A 14,223-nucleotide genomic window follows, 5' to 3' on the forward strand; every position below is an offset into this window, starting at 1 on the left:
TATATATAAGTACACTGTAGCTGTCTTCAGATACACCAGAAGAGGGCATCAGATCCCATTACAGATGGTTGTGAGCCACCATGTGTTTGCTGGGAATTGAACTCAGGACTGTTGGAAGAGCAGTCGGTGCTCTTAACTGCTGAGCCATCTCTCCAGCCCCCTATTGGCAACCCTTAACGAAAAAGATGGTTCTTTCCATTATGGCATTCTATAAAATACGGGTATTTCCTGGTATAATTACACATGACATTGATTGTGTGTACGTATGCTTTTGGAGGTTGGAGGGGGATAATTCGTTTCTCCAAGCCCCTTCCTCAATTTCGGGTGATAAACATTGACTCTCATATAGACTTTTAATAATTATACAGTTATTTATATATTTTTAAGATTTATTTTTCCAACTATTTGTAGCTCTCTTCTCTCTCTGTCTCTGTCTCTGTCTCTGTCTCTGTCTCTCTCTCTCTCTCTCTCTCTGTGTGTGTGTGTGTGTGTGTGTGTGTGTGTGTGTGTAATTATATATAATACTCAGGGTCAGTACATCCTACCCTTGATCTACCCTATAACTTTTTATGTTTTAAACAGCTTTATTATGAAATCTTTGACATATAAAGCTGATATGTGCTAGAGGTGAGCATATTGATGTTCTTAAAGACATGTTCTTTCTCAGATACAGAACGCGAGCTGGCTAAAATCCTTGCTGCTCCTGCAGATTAACCTTGTCATGCACTGAAGCAATGGGGCACATACTAAGCACACTCCCTGAGATGCCTCCTAGGTCGGTAGCACTGGCTCCATCCCAGGCACAGCTGGAGTGGGCAGCTGTAAGGTTGAGGACCTGCACTCAGGACACTGGGCCCCAGGAGCACCTCACCTGCAGGTCATCCTGTGTACCTCTGAATGTCACTCCTGGGTTCTCATTGCCTGGCACTTAACCATAGACATCACTGTAGAACTGTCTAAGGCCAGAAGGGCAAAAACATTGTTGTTATAAATTTCTACTACGGAAACATCAAATGTTGAGCTTCTTGAACAGTATTCTGAAATGAACCTGGGAGAAACACAAGAAATATGGCCTGAAGTCTCTTCTGGAACTGCCACTCCAGCATAAGCGTCCACAGGCAGTCAGTCTCCTCTGCACTACCGTCCCCCTTGTTTTGCAGCTCATGGATCTCCTTGCTTAGCATGTCCACAATGTGCATTTGCTGTTGCTTCTCCAGCTTCTCCCTGGCATCTCGTTTCCATGGGTCTGGAGACAGACTATCCCCAGAGGACAGCTCCTCTTTACTGATGGTTATGTACTGCAGATCCCTGCGCTCAATAGTACGGGGCTGCTGCTGGGGCTGCAGCTCCCGAATGACCGTTTCTTGGGGCCTCTGCAGTGTGGAAGGTTTTCCTGGTCTGGCCGGTGTGGTCAAAGAAGAGAAGGAAGCAGGTTCAGGGAATGAGAGTGCATCTGTCACCCTTTCCTCTCCTGCTCCCTGTGCTTCCTCTCTGCTTCCTTGTCCAGGTGGGCCTTCTATATCTCAGACCACCGCTGCTGCTCCTCACTCTTTTTTCCTAGCCACCTGAGCAGACTGGGATCCTGCCTTGTTTGCATAAGGAGGGGGGAGTGGCAAATCCACTGAAATGCCATCAAAATCTGGTGTAGTGGACCTGTGGTGGAGGAGGTGGTGGAGGGAGGTCTGTCCATATGGGCTGGGAGACAGTGACGTGGACAGGGGTGGACAGCACCTCTGCTGGGGTTTTCCAATGGCCAGGACCACTCTTTTTTTTTGTCTTTCTTTTTTTATATATATATATATTTTTTATTAACTTGAGTATTTCTTATATACATTTCAAGTGTTATTCCCTTTCCCGGTATCCGGGCAAACATCCCCCTCCCCCCTCCCCTTCCTTATGGGTGTTCCCCTCCCAACCCTCCCCCCATTGCCGCCCTCCCCCCACCAGTCTAGTTCACTGGGGGTTCAGTCTTAGCAGGACCCAGGGCTTCCCCTTCCACTGGTGCTCTTACTAGGATATGCATTGCTACCTATGAGGTCAGAGTCCAGGGTCAGTCCATGTATAGTCTTTGGGTAGGGGCTTAGTCCCTGGAAGCTCTGGTTGCTTGGCATTGTTGTACATATGGAGTCTCGAGCCACTTCAAGCTCTTCCAGTTCTTTCTCTGATTCCTTCAACGGGGGTCCTATTCTCAGTTCAGTGGTTTGCTGCTGGCATTCGCCTCTGTATTTGCTGTATTCTGGCTGTGTCTCTTAGGAGCAATCTACATCTGGCTCCTGTCGGTCTGCACTTCTTTGCTTCATCCATCTTGTCTAATTGGGTGGCTATATATGTATGGGCCACATGTGGGGCAGGCTCTGAATGGGTGTTCCTTCTGTGTCTGTTTTAATCTTTGCCTCTCCCTTCCCTGCCAAGGGTATTCTTTTTCCTCATTTAAAGAAGGAGTGAAGCATTCACATTTTGATCATCCGTCTTGAGTTTCGTTTGTTCTAGGGATCTAGGGTAATTCAAGCATTTGGGCTAATAGCCACTTATCAATGAGTGCATACCATGTATGTCTTTCTGTGATTGGGTTAGCTCACTCAGGATGATGTTTTCCAGTTCCAACCATTTGCCTACGAATTTCATAAAGTCGTTGTTTTTGATAGCTGAGTAATATTCCATTGTGTAGATGTACCACATTTTCTGTATCCATTCCTCTGTTGAAGGGCATCTGGGTTCTTTCCAGCTTCTGGCTATTATAAATAAGGCTGCAATGAACATAGTGGAGCACGTGTCTTTTTTATATGTTGGGGCATCTTTTGGGTATATGCCCAAGAGAGGTATAGCTGGATCCTCAGGCAGTTCAATGTCCAATTTTCTGAGGATTCTCCAGACTGATTTCCAGAATGGTTGTACCAGTTTGCAATCCCACCAACAATGGAGGAGTGTTCCTCTTCCTCCACATCCTCGCCAGCATCTGTTGTCCCCTGAGTTTTTGATCTTAGCCATTCTCACTGGTGTGAGGTGAAATCTCAGGGTTGTTTTGATTTGCATTTCCCTTTTGACTAAAGATGTTGAACATTTCTTTAGGTGTTTCTCAGCCATTCGGCATTCCTCAGCTGTGAATTCTTTGTTTAGCTCTGAACCCCATTTTTTAATAGGGTTATTTGTTTCCCTGCGGTCTAACTTCTTGAGTTCTTTGTATATTTTGGATATAAGGCTTCTATCTGTTGTAGGATTGGTAAAGATCTTTTCCCAATCTGTTGGTTGCCGTTTTGTCCTAACCACCGTGTCCTTTGCCTTACAGAAGCTTTGTAGTTTTTTTTTTTTTTTTTTCTCTTTACAATCACAAGATCTTCATTTGTTTTACTACCCTGCATTACAGTTCCAAAGAAATTGGCAAGTCTTTCCCATTGGTTTCCTTGTAGAATAAATTATAAAACCACAAATATTAAAAAAAAAATCATTGTTTTAGAAACACATTAACAAGAAGAAAGACATATAGCAGAGTAGAAAGGATCTAGATTTTGGTTTTATCCCAGTTACTTCTGTTTCCTGTTTTGTCAGATTTAAAAAAAACAATGGTTATTTTAGAAACGACCCTGTTGAGGAAAAACAGAATCTGGCCATCTGGATTTCTTTTCTGGAATTAGTCTTTCTTGGTTGCCATCATCTGCTTACACGGTCCACCAGGAAGGGTGATTGTAGACACATATTTATAATTTATATGTGTATCAGTTTTTCAAGTTTTCTAGGGCTCTTATTAGCTGTTAAATGTTTTCAGAAAATATTGAGATTAGTGATTTGTGTCAGTAGATCTTGGGATAACTTCCTGAGCTTGTTGAGTCTTTGTTTGATTGCTTGTGGTCAGTTTCTTCAGCATACTTGTGTACCATGTTGCTTTTTCTTTCTGAATTTCCTACTTCGTATTATTAAATAGATAGAAATTTAAGTTCTAGAAAGCAAGGGATGTGTAACTGAAGGAAGTACACAGTACGTGTCCCATGCTGAACACTAAGAAAATACTTAGTGAACATCTGTCAAAATGAGGGAAAAAAAAACTGTTGTGCATGTTTGTTGGTGTTTCTAAGTTCCTCTGTTGCTCAGTCTGGTGGGTAGACTCCAAGTCAGCTGCTTGTTTTAGTAGTCTGCATCTAGATTTTGACCTGGGTAGGTGCTTGTTTTTTGTTTTTTTTTTTTGTTTTTTTTTTTTTTTGTTTTTTTTTTTTTAAATTTTTTTTTTTTTATTAACTTGAGTATTTCTTATATACATTTCGAGTGTTATTCCCTTTCCCGGTTTCCGGGCAAACATCCCCCTCCCCCCTCCCCTTCCTTATGGGTGTTCCCCTCCCAACCCTCCCACCATTGCCGCCCTCCCCCCATAGACTAGTTCACTGGGGGTTCAGTCTTAGCAGGACCCAGGGCTTCCCCTTCCACTGGTGCTCTTACTAGGATATTCATTGCTACCTATGGGGTCAGAGTCCAGGGTCAGTCCATGTATAGTCTTTAGGTAGTGGCTTAGTCCCTGGAAGCTCTGGTTGCTTGGCATTGTTGTACTTTTGGGGTCTCGAGCCCCTTCAAGCTCTTCCAGTTCTTTCTCTGATTCCTTCAATAGGGGACCTATTCTCAGTTCAGTGGTTTGCTGCTGGCATTCGCCTCTGTATTTGCTGTATTCTGGCTGTGTCTCTCAGGAGCGATCTACATCCGGCTCCTGTCGGTCTGCACTTCTTTGCTTCATCCATCTAGTCCAATTGGGTGGCTGTATATGTATGGGCCAAATGTGGGACAGGCTCTGAATGGGTGTTCCTTCAGTCTCTGTTTTAATCTTTGCCTCTCCCTTCCCTGCCAAGGGTATTCTTTTTCCTCATTTAAAGAAGGAGTGAAGCATTCACATTTTGATCATCCGTCTTGAGTTTCGTTTGTTCTAGGGATCTAGGGTAATTCAAGCATTTGGGCTAATAGCCACTTATCAATGAGTGCATACCATGTATGTCTTTCTGTGATTGGGTTAGTTCACTCAGGATGATATTTTCCAGTTCCAACCATTTGCCTACGAATTTCATAAACTCGTTGTTTTTGATAGCTGAGTAGTATTCCATTGTGTAGATGTACCACATTTTCTGTATCCATTCCTCTGTTGAAGGGCATCTGGGTTCTTTCCATTTTCTGGCTATTATAAATAAGGCTGCGATGAACATAGTGGAGCACGTGTCTCTTTTATATGTTGAGGCATCTTTTGGGTATATGCCCAAGAGAGGTATAGCTGGATCCTCAGGCAGTTCAATGTCCAATTTTCTGAGGAACCTCCAGACTGATTTCCAGAATGGTTTTACCAGTCTGCAATCCCACCAACAATGGAGGAGTGTTCCTCTTTCTCCACAACCTCGCCAGCATCTGCTGTCACCTGAGTTTTTGATCTTAGCCAATCGCACTGGTGTGAGGTGAAATCTCAGGGTTGTTTTGATTTGCATTTCCCTTATGACTAAAGATGTTGAACATTTCTTTAGGTGTTTCTCAGCCATTCGGCATTCCTCAGCTGTGAATTCTTTGTTTAGCTCTGAACCCCATTTTTTAATAGGGTTATTTGTTTCCCTGCGGTCTAACTTCTTGAGTTCTTTGTATATTTTGGATATAAGGCCTCTATCTGTTGTAGGGTTGGTAAAGATCTTTTCCCAATCTGTTGGTTGCCGTTTTGTCCTAACCACAGTGTCCTTTGCCTTACAGAAGCTTTGCAGTTTTATGAGATCCCATTTGTCAATTCTTGATCTTAGAGCATAAGCCATTGGTGTTTTGTTCAGGAAATTTTTTCCAGTGCCCATGTGTTCCAGATGCTTCCCTAGTTTTTCTTCTATTAGTTTGAGTGTGTCTGGTTTGATGTGGAGGTCCTTGATCCACTTCGACTTAAGCTTTGTACAGGGTGATAAGCATGGATCGATCTGCATTCTTCTACATGTTGCCCTCCAGTTGAACCAGCACCATTTGCTGAAAATGCTATCTTTTTTCCATTGGATGGTTTTGGCTCCTTTGTCAAAAATCAAGTGACCATAGGTGTGGGTTCATTTCTGGGTCTTCAATTCTATTCCATTGGTCTATCTGTCTGTCTCTGTACCAATACCATGCAGTTTTTATCACTATTGCTCTGTAATACTGCTTGAGTTCAGGGATAGTGATTCCCCCTGAAGTCCTTTTATTGTTGAGGATAGCTTTAGCTATCCTGGGTTTTTTGTTATTCCAGATGAATTTGCAAATTGTTCTGTCTAACTCTTTGAAGAATTGGATTGGTATTTTGATGGGGATTGCATTGAATCTGTAGATTGCTTTTGGTAAAATGGCCATTTTTACTATATTCATCCTGCCAATCCATGAGCATGGGAGATCTTTCCATCTTCTGAGGTCTTCTTCAATTTCTTTCTTCAGTGACTTGAAGTTCTTATTGTACAGATCTTTTACTTGCTTGGTTAAAGTCACACCGAGGTACTTTATATTATTTGGGTCTATTATGAAGGGTGTCGTTTCCCTAATTTCTTTCTCGGCTTGTTTCTCTTTTGTATAGAGGAAGGCAACTGATTTATTTGAGTTAATTTTATACCCAGCCACTTTGCTGAAGTTGTTTATCAGCTTTAGTAGTTCTCTGGTGGAACTTTTGGGATCACTTAAATATACTATCATATCATCTGCAAATAGTGATATTTTGACCTCTTCTTTTCCGATCTGTATCCCTTTGATCTCCTTTTGTTGTCTGATTGCTCTGGCTAGAACTTCAAGAACTATATTGAATAAGTAGGGAGAGAGTGGGCAGCCTTGTCTAGTCCCTGATTTTAGTGGGATTGCTTCAAGTTTCTCTCCATTTAGTTTAATGTTAGCAACTGGTTTGCTGTATATGGCTTTTACTATGTTTAGGTATGGGCCTTGAATTCCTATTCTTTCCAGGACTTTTATCATGAAGGGGTGTTGAATTTTGTCAAATGCTTTCTCAGCATCTAATGAAATGATCATGTGGTTCTGTTCTTTCAGTTTGTTTATATAATGGATCACGTTGATGGTTTTCCGTGTATTAAACCATCCCTGCATGCCTGGGATGAAGCCTACTTGATCATGGTGGATGATTGTTTTGATGTGCTCTTGAATTCGGTTTGCCAGAATTTTATTGAGTATTTTTGCGTCGATATTCATAAGGGAAATTGGTCTGAAGTTCTCTTTCTTTGTTGTGTCTTTGTGTGGTTTAGGTATAAGAGTAATTGTAGATTCGTAGAAGGAATTCGGTAGGGCTCCATCTGTTTCAATTTTGTGGAATAGTTTGGATAATATTGGTATGAGGTCTTCTATGAAGGTTTGATAGAATTCTGCACTAAACCCATCTGGACCTGGGCTCTTTTTGGTTGGGAGACCTTTAATGACTGCTTCTATTTCCTTAGGAGTTATGGGGTTGTTTAACTGGTTTATCTGTTCCTGATTTAACTTTGATACCTGGTATCTGTCTAGGAAATAGTCCATTTCCTGAAGATTTTCAAATTTTGTTGAATATAGGTTTTTATAGTAAGATCTGATGATTCTTTGAATTTCCTCTGAATCTGTTGTTATGTCTCCCTTTTCATTTCTGATTTTGTTAATTTGGACGCACTCTCTGTGTCCTCTCGTTAGTCTGGCTAAGGGTTTATCTATCTTGTTGATTTTCTCAAAGAACCAACTTTTGGTCCTGTTGATTCTTTCTATGGTCCTTTTTGTTTCTACTTGGTTGATTTCAGCTCTGAGTTTGATTATTTCCTGCCTTCTACTCCTCCTGGGTGTATTTGCTTCTTTTTGTTCTAGAGCTTTTAGGTGTGCTGTCAAGCTGCTGACATATGCTCTTTCCTGTTTCTTTCTGCAGGCACTCAGCGCTATGAGTTTTCCTCTTAGCACAGCTTTCATTGTGTCCCATAAGTTTGAGTATGTTGTATCTTCATTTTCATTAAATTCTAAAAAGTTTTTAATTTCTTTCTTTATTTCTTCCTTGACCAGGTTATCATTGAGTAGAGCATTGTTCAATTTCCACGTATATGTGGGCATTCTTCCCTTATTGTTATTGAAGACCAGTTTTAGGCCGTGGTGGTCCGATAGCACGCATGGGATTATTTCTATCTTTCTGTACCTGTTGAGGCCCGTTTTTTGACCAATTATATGGTCAATTTTGGAGAAAGTACCATGAGGAGCTGAGAAGAAGGTATATCCTTTTGCTTTAGGATAGAATGTTCTATAAATATCCGTTAAGTCCATTTGGCTCATGACTTCTCTTAGTCTGTCGACATCACTGTTTAATTTCTGTTTCCATGATCTGTCCATTGATGAGAGTGGGGTGTTGAAATCTCCCACTATTATTGTGTGAGGTGCAATGTGTGTTTTGAGCTTTAGTAAGGTTTCTTTTACGTATGTAGGTGCCCTTGTATTTGGGGCATAGATATTTAGGATTGAGAGTTCATCTTGGTGGATTTTTCCTTTGATGAATATGAAGTGTCCTTCCTTATCTTTTTTGATGACTTTTAGTTGGAAATTGATTTTATTTGATATTAGAATGGCTACTCCAGCTTGCTCCTTCTGACCATTTGCTTGGAAAGTTGTTTTCCAGCCTTTCACTCTGAGGTAGTGTCTGTCTTTGTCTCTGAGGTGTGTTTCCTGTAGGCAGCAGAATGCAGGGTCCTCGTTGCGTATCCAGTTTGTTAATCTATGTCTTTTTATTGGGGAGTTGAGGCCATTGATATTGAGAGATATTAAGGAATAGTGATTATTGTTTCCCTTTATATTCATATTTGGATGTGAGGTTATGTTTGTGTGCTTTCATTCTCTTTGTTTTGTTGCCAAGACGATTAGTTTCTTGCTTCTTCTAGGGTATAGCTTGCCTCCTTATGTTGGGCTTTACCATTTATTATCCTTTGTAGTGCTGGATTTGTAGAAAGATATTGTGTAAATTTGGTTTTGTCATGGAATATCTTGGTTTCTCCGTCAATGTTGAGAGTTTTGCTGGATACAGTAACCTGGGCTGGCATTTGTGTTCTCTTAGGGTCTGTATGACATCAGTCCAGGATCTTCTGGCCTTCATAGTTTCTGGCGAGAAGTCTGGTGTGATTCTGATAGGTCTCCCTTTATATGTTACTTGACCTTTTTCCCTTACTGCTTTTAATATTCTTTCTTTATTTTGTGCGTTTGGTGTTTTGACAATTATGTGACGGGAGGTGTTTCTTTTCTGGTCCAATCTATTTGGAGTTCTGTAGGCTTCTTGTATGCCTATGGGTATCTCTTTTTTTAGGTTAGGGAAGTTTTCTTCTATGATTTTGTTGAAGATATTTACTGGTCCTTTGAGCTGGGAGTCTTCACTCTCTTCTATACCTATTATCCTTAGGTTTGATCTTCTCATTGAGTCCTGGATTTCCTGTATGTTTTGGACCAGTAGCTTTTTCCGCTTTACATTATCTTTGACAGTTGAGTCAATGATTTCTATGGAATCTTCCGCTCCTGAGATTCTCTCTTCCATCTCTTGTATTCTGTTGGTGAAGCTTGTATCTACAGCTCCTTGTCTCTTCTTTTGGTTTTCTATATCCAGGGTTGTTTCCATGTGTTCTTTCTTGATTGCTTCTATTTCCATTTTTAATTCCTTCATCTGTTTGATTGTGTTTTCCTGGAATTCTTTCAGGGATTTTTGCCATTCCTCTCTGTAGGCCTCTACTTGTTTATTAATGATTTCCTGTGTTTCCCTAAGTGTGTTCATGTCTTTCTTGAAGTCCTCCAGCATCATGATCAAATATGATTTTGAAACTAGATCTTGCTTTTCTGGTGTGTTTGGATATTCCATGTTTGTTTTGGCGGGAGAATTGGGCTCCGATGATGGCATGCAGTCTTGGTTTCTGTTGCTTGGGTTCCTGCGCTTGCCTCTCGCCATCAGATTATCTCTAGTGTTACTTTGTTCTGCTATTTCTGACAGTGGCTAGACTGACCTATAAGCCTGTGTGTCAGGAGTGCTGTAGACCTGTTTTCCTCTCTTTCAGTCAGTTATGGGGACAGTGTGTTCTGCTTTCCGGCGTGTAGTTTTTCCTCTCTACAGGTCTTCAGCTGTTCTTGTGGGCCTGTGTCTTGAGTTCACCAGGCAGCTTTCTTGCAGCAGAAAATTTGGTCTTACCTGTGGTCCCGAGGCTCAGGTTCGCTCGTGGGGTGCTGCCCAGGGGCTCTCTGCAGCGGCAGCAACCAGGAAGACCTGTGCCGCCCCTTCCGGGAGCTTCAGTGCACCAGGGTTCCAGATGGTCTTTGGCTTTTTCCTCTGGCGTCCGAGATGTGTGTGCAGGGAGCAGTCTCTTCTGGTTTCCCAGGCTTGTCTGCCTCTCTGAAGGTTTAGCTCTCCCTCCCACGGGATTTGGGTGCAGAGAACTGTTTATCCGGTCTGTTTCTTTCAGGTTCCGGCGGTGTCTCAGGCGCAGAAGTCCTGCCGCTCCTGGGCCCTCCCCCACGGGAGCCCAGAGGCCTTATACAGTTTCCTCTTGGGCCAGGGATGTGGGCAGGGGTGAGCAGTGTTGGTGGTCTCTTCCGCTCTGCAGCCTCAGGAGTGCCCACCTGACCAGGCGGTTGGGTCTCTCTCTCACCGGGTCTGGGAGCAGAGAGCTGCTGCGGGCCGGGATCCGCGGGTGTGGGACTTCCGGTAAACACAGACCGTGCCTCCTAGAGAAATTCTGCTTCCGTGTCCCAAGCTCACCAGGCAGCTTTCTTGCAGCAGAAAGTTTGGTCTTACCTGTGGTCCCGAGGCTCAGGTTCGCTCGTGGGGTGCTGCCCAGGGGCTCTCTGCAGCGGCAGCAACCAGGGAGACCTGTGCCGCCCCTTCCGGGAGCTTCAGTGCACCAGGGTTCCAGATGGTCTTTGGCTTTTTCCTCTGGCGTCCGAGATGTGTGTGCAGGGAGCAGTCTCTTCTGGTTTCCCAGGCTTGTCTGCCTCTCTGAAGGTTTAGCTCTCCCTCCCACGGGATTTGGGTGCAGAGAACTGTTTATCCGGTCTGTTTCTTTCAGGTTCCGGCGGTGTCTCAGGCGCAGAAGTCCTGCCGCTCCTGGGCCCTCCCCCACGGGAGCCCAGAGGCCTTATACAGTTTCCTCTTGGGCCAGGGATGTGGGCAGGGGTGAGCAGTGTTGGTGGTCTCTTCCGCTCTGCAGCCTCAGGAGTGCCCACCTGACCAGGCGGTTGGGTCTCTCTCTCACCGGGTCTGGGAGCAGAGAGCTGCTGCGGGCCGGGATCCGCGGGTCAGCTTTGTAGTTTTATGAGATCCCATTTGTCGATTCTTGATCTTAGAGCGTAAGCCATTGGTGTTTTGTTTAGGAAATTTTTTCCAGTGCCCATGTGTTCCAGATGCTTCCCTAGTTTTTCTTCTATTAGTTTGAGTGTGTCTGGTTTGATGTGGAGGTCCTTGATCCACTTGGACTTAAGCTTTGTACAGGGTGATAAGCATGGATCGATCTGCATTCTTCTACATGTTGACCTCCAGTTGAACCAGCACCATTTGCTGAAAATGCTATCTTTTTTCCATTTGATGGTTTTGGCTCCTTTGTCAAAAATCAAGTGACCATAGGTGTGTGGGTTCATTTCTGGGTCTTCAATTCTATTCCATTGGTCTATCTGTCTGTCTCTGTACCAATACCATGCAGTTTTTATCACTATTGCTCTGTAATACTGCTTGAGTTCAGGGATAGTGATTCCCCCTGAAGTCCTTTTATTGTTGAGAATAGCTTTAGCTATCCTGGGTTTTTTGTTATTCCAGATGAATTTGCAAATTGTTCTGTCTAACTCTTTGAAGAATTGGATTGGTATTTTGATGGGGATTGCATTGAATCTGTAGATTGCTTTTGGTAAAATGGCCATTTTTACTATATTAATCCTGCCAATCCATGAGCATGGGAGATCTTTCCATCTTCTGAGGTCTTCTTCAATTTCCTTCTTCAGTGCAGGACCACTCTTAGTCAGAGTGGAAGCAGGGGTAACTGACTTGGAGGAAGGGTTCAGGTGCTCCTGGCTGGATGTCATAGATTCCACTGAGGAGCTCTGGATCCACATATCACTGTCACACTGGAGACCCTTGCCAGCCTCTACTCAATGGAGCTCAAGTAGGTAAAACTCTTCCTGAAGTTCTTCCTTGGAAGGGGTAACAGGCTGAGAAAAGAAAAGAGGAAGCTCTACTACTTCAGGGACTAACCAGAGATGTTAGCAAAATTTCATGCATGTTTCTTCCTCACAGAGGAGGTAACAAAAACTGGGGAATGGGTGAATAACCAGACCTGACACTGCTTTATGGCTCACCCGCCAAGTAGCCAGCTGTTCCTGTGTCTATGAAGGAATAAAAAGATTTTTCTATACACTGATGCATGCTGTTTGTGGCACTGTCACTCCTGCAATTTAGCTCCTAACTTCAGGTCTAGGTAGAGGGGTCTGTTCTTGTGAAATGTAAAGAAACAAACAATCAGATGCTTAAACTTGCATAAAAGGCATACTTTTTCCTCAGGGATCTGTTTTACAATCTTTTAAAAAGCATTCAAGGGGTTGACACCCCGAAAGGAGCTTTGCCATTTCAGGAAAGGGTGATGGAGGGAAGATTTGTATGGTGGGTTACTGGGAAGACAGGAAGGGCTAATATTGGATTATAAAGGAAATGAATAAATGGTTTTCTAAAAAGCATGTATTTTAAATGCCATGCTAAAAGATGTAATTTTGACCCTATGCTTTCAATAAAAAACATTTCAAATTTTCTTATTTACTCATTTACACTAATACTCATTTTCCCAGATTCATTAATTTAGTATTAATTTACTTGAAATTAATTTACTTTAATTAATTTACTTTAATATTAGCATATTAAAAATAAAACTTCAATGAACAAAATTCAGGAATGATAGTTAATGTAATTTGTTGGGAACTTTATCAAACAAGTCAGATATTTCACAAGTAAGAAAGTGTTCCAGCTCATTTCAGACCTCAGTGCAGAGGTCTCCAGTGGAGACAGATGTTAGCTGCTGTTCTAGCGGTATATGCACACTTCTCTCCAGGGATAGGAGGCTGATCTATTAGAAATAGTGTTAAAAACCCAAGTGCCACATTAAATAACAAGTAAAATAAACATAACATTCCTTTAAATGCAGGAGCCATGGCATGCCCATCATACACTGAGGGCAGGATGTTTAGCACTGAGCCAGAGACAAAGATGTATCAGAAGTCGGCTTCACGCACCTCTATAAGTCTCCTGACGCCACAGCCCAGGAGAAGGACTTTCTCCAGGACCAGATGAGATCTGTGCTAGAGACATGAGAGTAAATACGTGAAGCCTTTTGGAGGTTGAAGCCTTTTGGATGTTGGGGTCTCTATTCAGTATACTTCATCCTCACTACTTTGTTAGCCACTCTTTTAAGTGTAAAAATGATCTCCACTACCTTAGAAACCTGAAACTTTTTTGAAAACACATTTACAGTGCATTTTGATCTATAAGGTCAAGGGTTTTCCAAATAAAATCCTAATTTTGGACTAATATGAGACCTCTATGAAAACAACAATGATCAAAGTACAAAGTGCCTCACTGGCTTCTGGGTTACAAGGTGACTTAGAGAGTGCCTCCTCTTGTCACATTGGGGCTGAAAATGTGATCTGCTCCGTTTTTCATCAGCCTGTCTTTACTGGGCAGCTTCGTTGGATCACTGTGCTCTGTCCAAGGCTTTTGAGGACTCTCTGGGGAGCCGTTTTGAGCTGAATTATTATAGAGCTCAAAACCTTTACTCTTCCACCTATCGATGATGGACAATGCCATCGTCTGCTACACATGTGGCTGGAGCCATGGATCCCTCCATGTGTACTCATTAGTTGATAGTTTCCTACCTGGTAGTTCTGGTGGGTTCTGGTTGGTTGATATTGTTGTTCTTCCTGTGGGGTTGCAAACCCCTTCAGCACCTTTAGTCCTTTCTCTAACTCCTCCAATGGGGTCCCCATATTCAGTGCAATGGTTAGCTGCAAGCATAATCATGCCAGAGCACTGAGATGGGAATGGGTGTGTGGGAGCGGGAGCATCCACATAGAAGCAGGGGGAGGGGCTTGGGAGAGCATGGGAAGGGGATAACGTTTGAAATGTGAATACATAAAATATCCAAGAAAAATAAAACTCATAAAAACTTCACTCTGTGCTCTGGGTTTACTTGAGCTATAATGATCTGAAACTGAAATCAAAGCCAATTCATTCATTTTCTCCCTCTCACTGGTTCT

General features: G+C 42.7%; 1 pseudogene; it reads right to left on the bottom strand.

The window, feature by feature from the left end:
* Window positions 1-998: 998 nt before the first annotated feature.
* LOC148007022 (afadin pseudogene) lies at window positions 999-13,774 on the bottom strand (annotated as a pseudogene).
* Between the last annotated feature and the right edge of the window lie 449 nt (window positions 13,775-14,223).

This window comes from Rattus norvegicus, chromosome 1 (genome assembly GCF_021556685.1).
Source record: "Rattus norvegicus strain SHRSP/BbbUtx chromosome 1, alternate assembly SHRSP_T2T, whole genome shotgun sequence".
Lineage (NCBI taxonomy): Eukaryota > Metazoa > Chordata > Mammalia > Rodentia > Muridae > Rattus > Rattus norvegicus.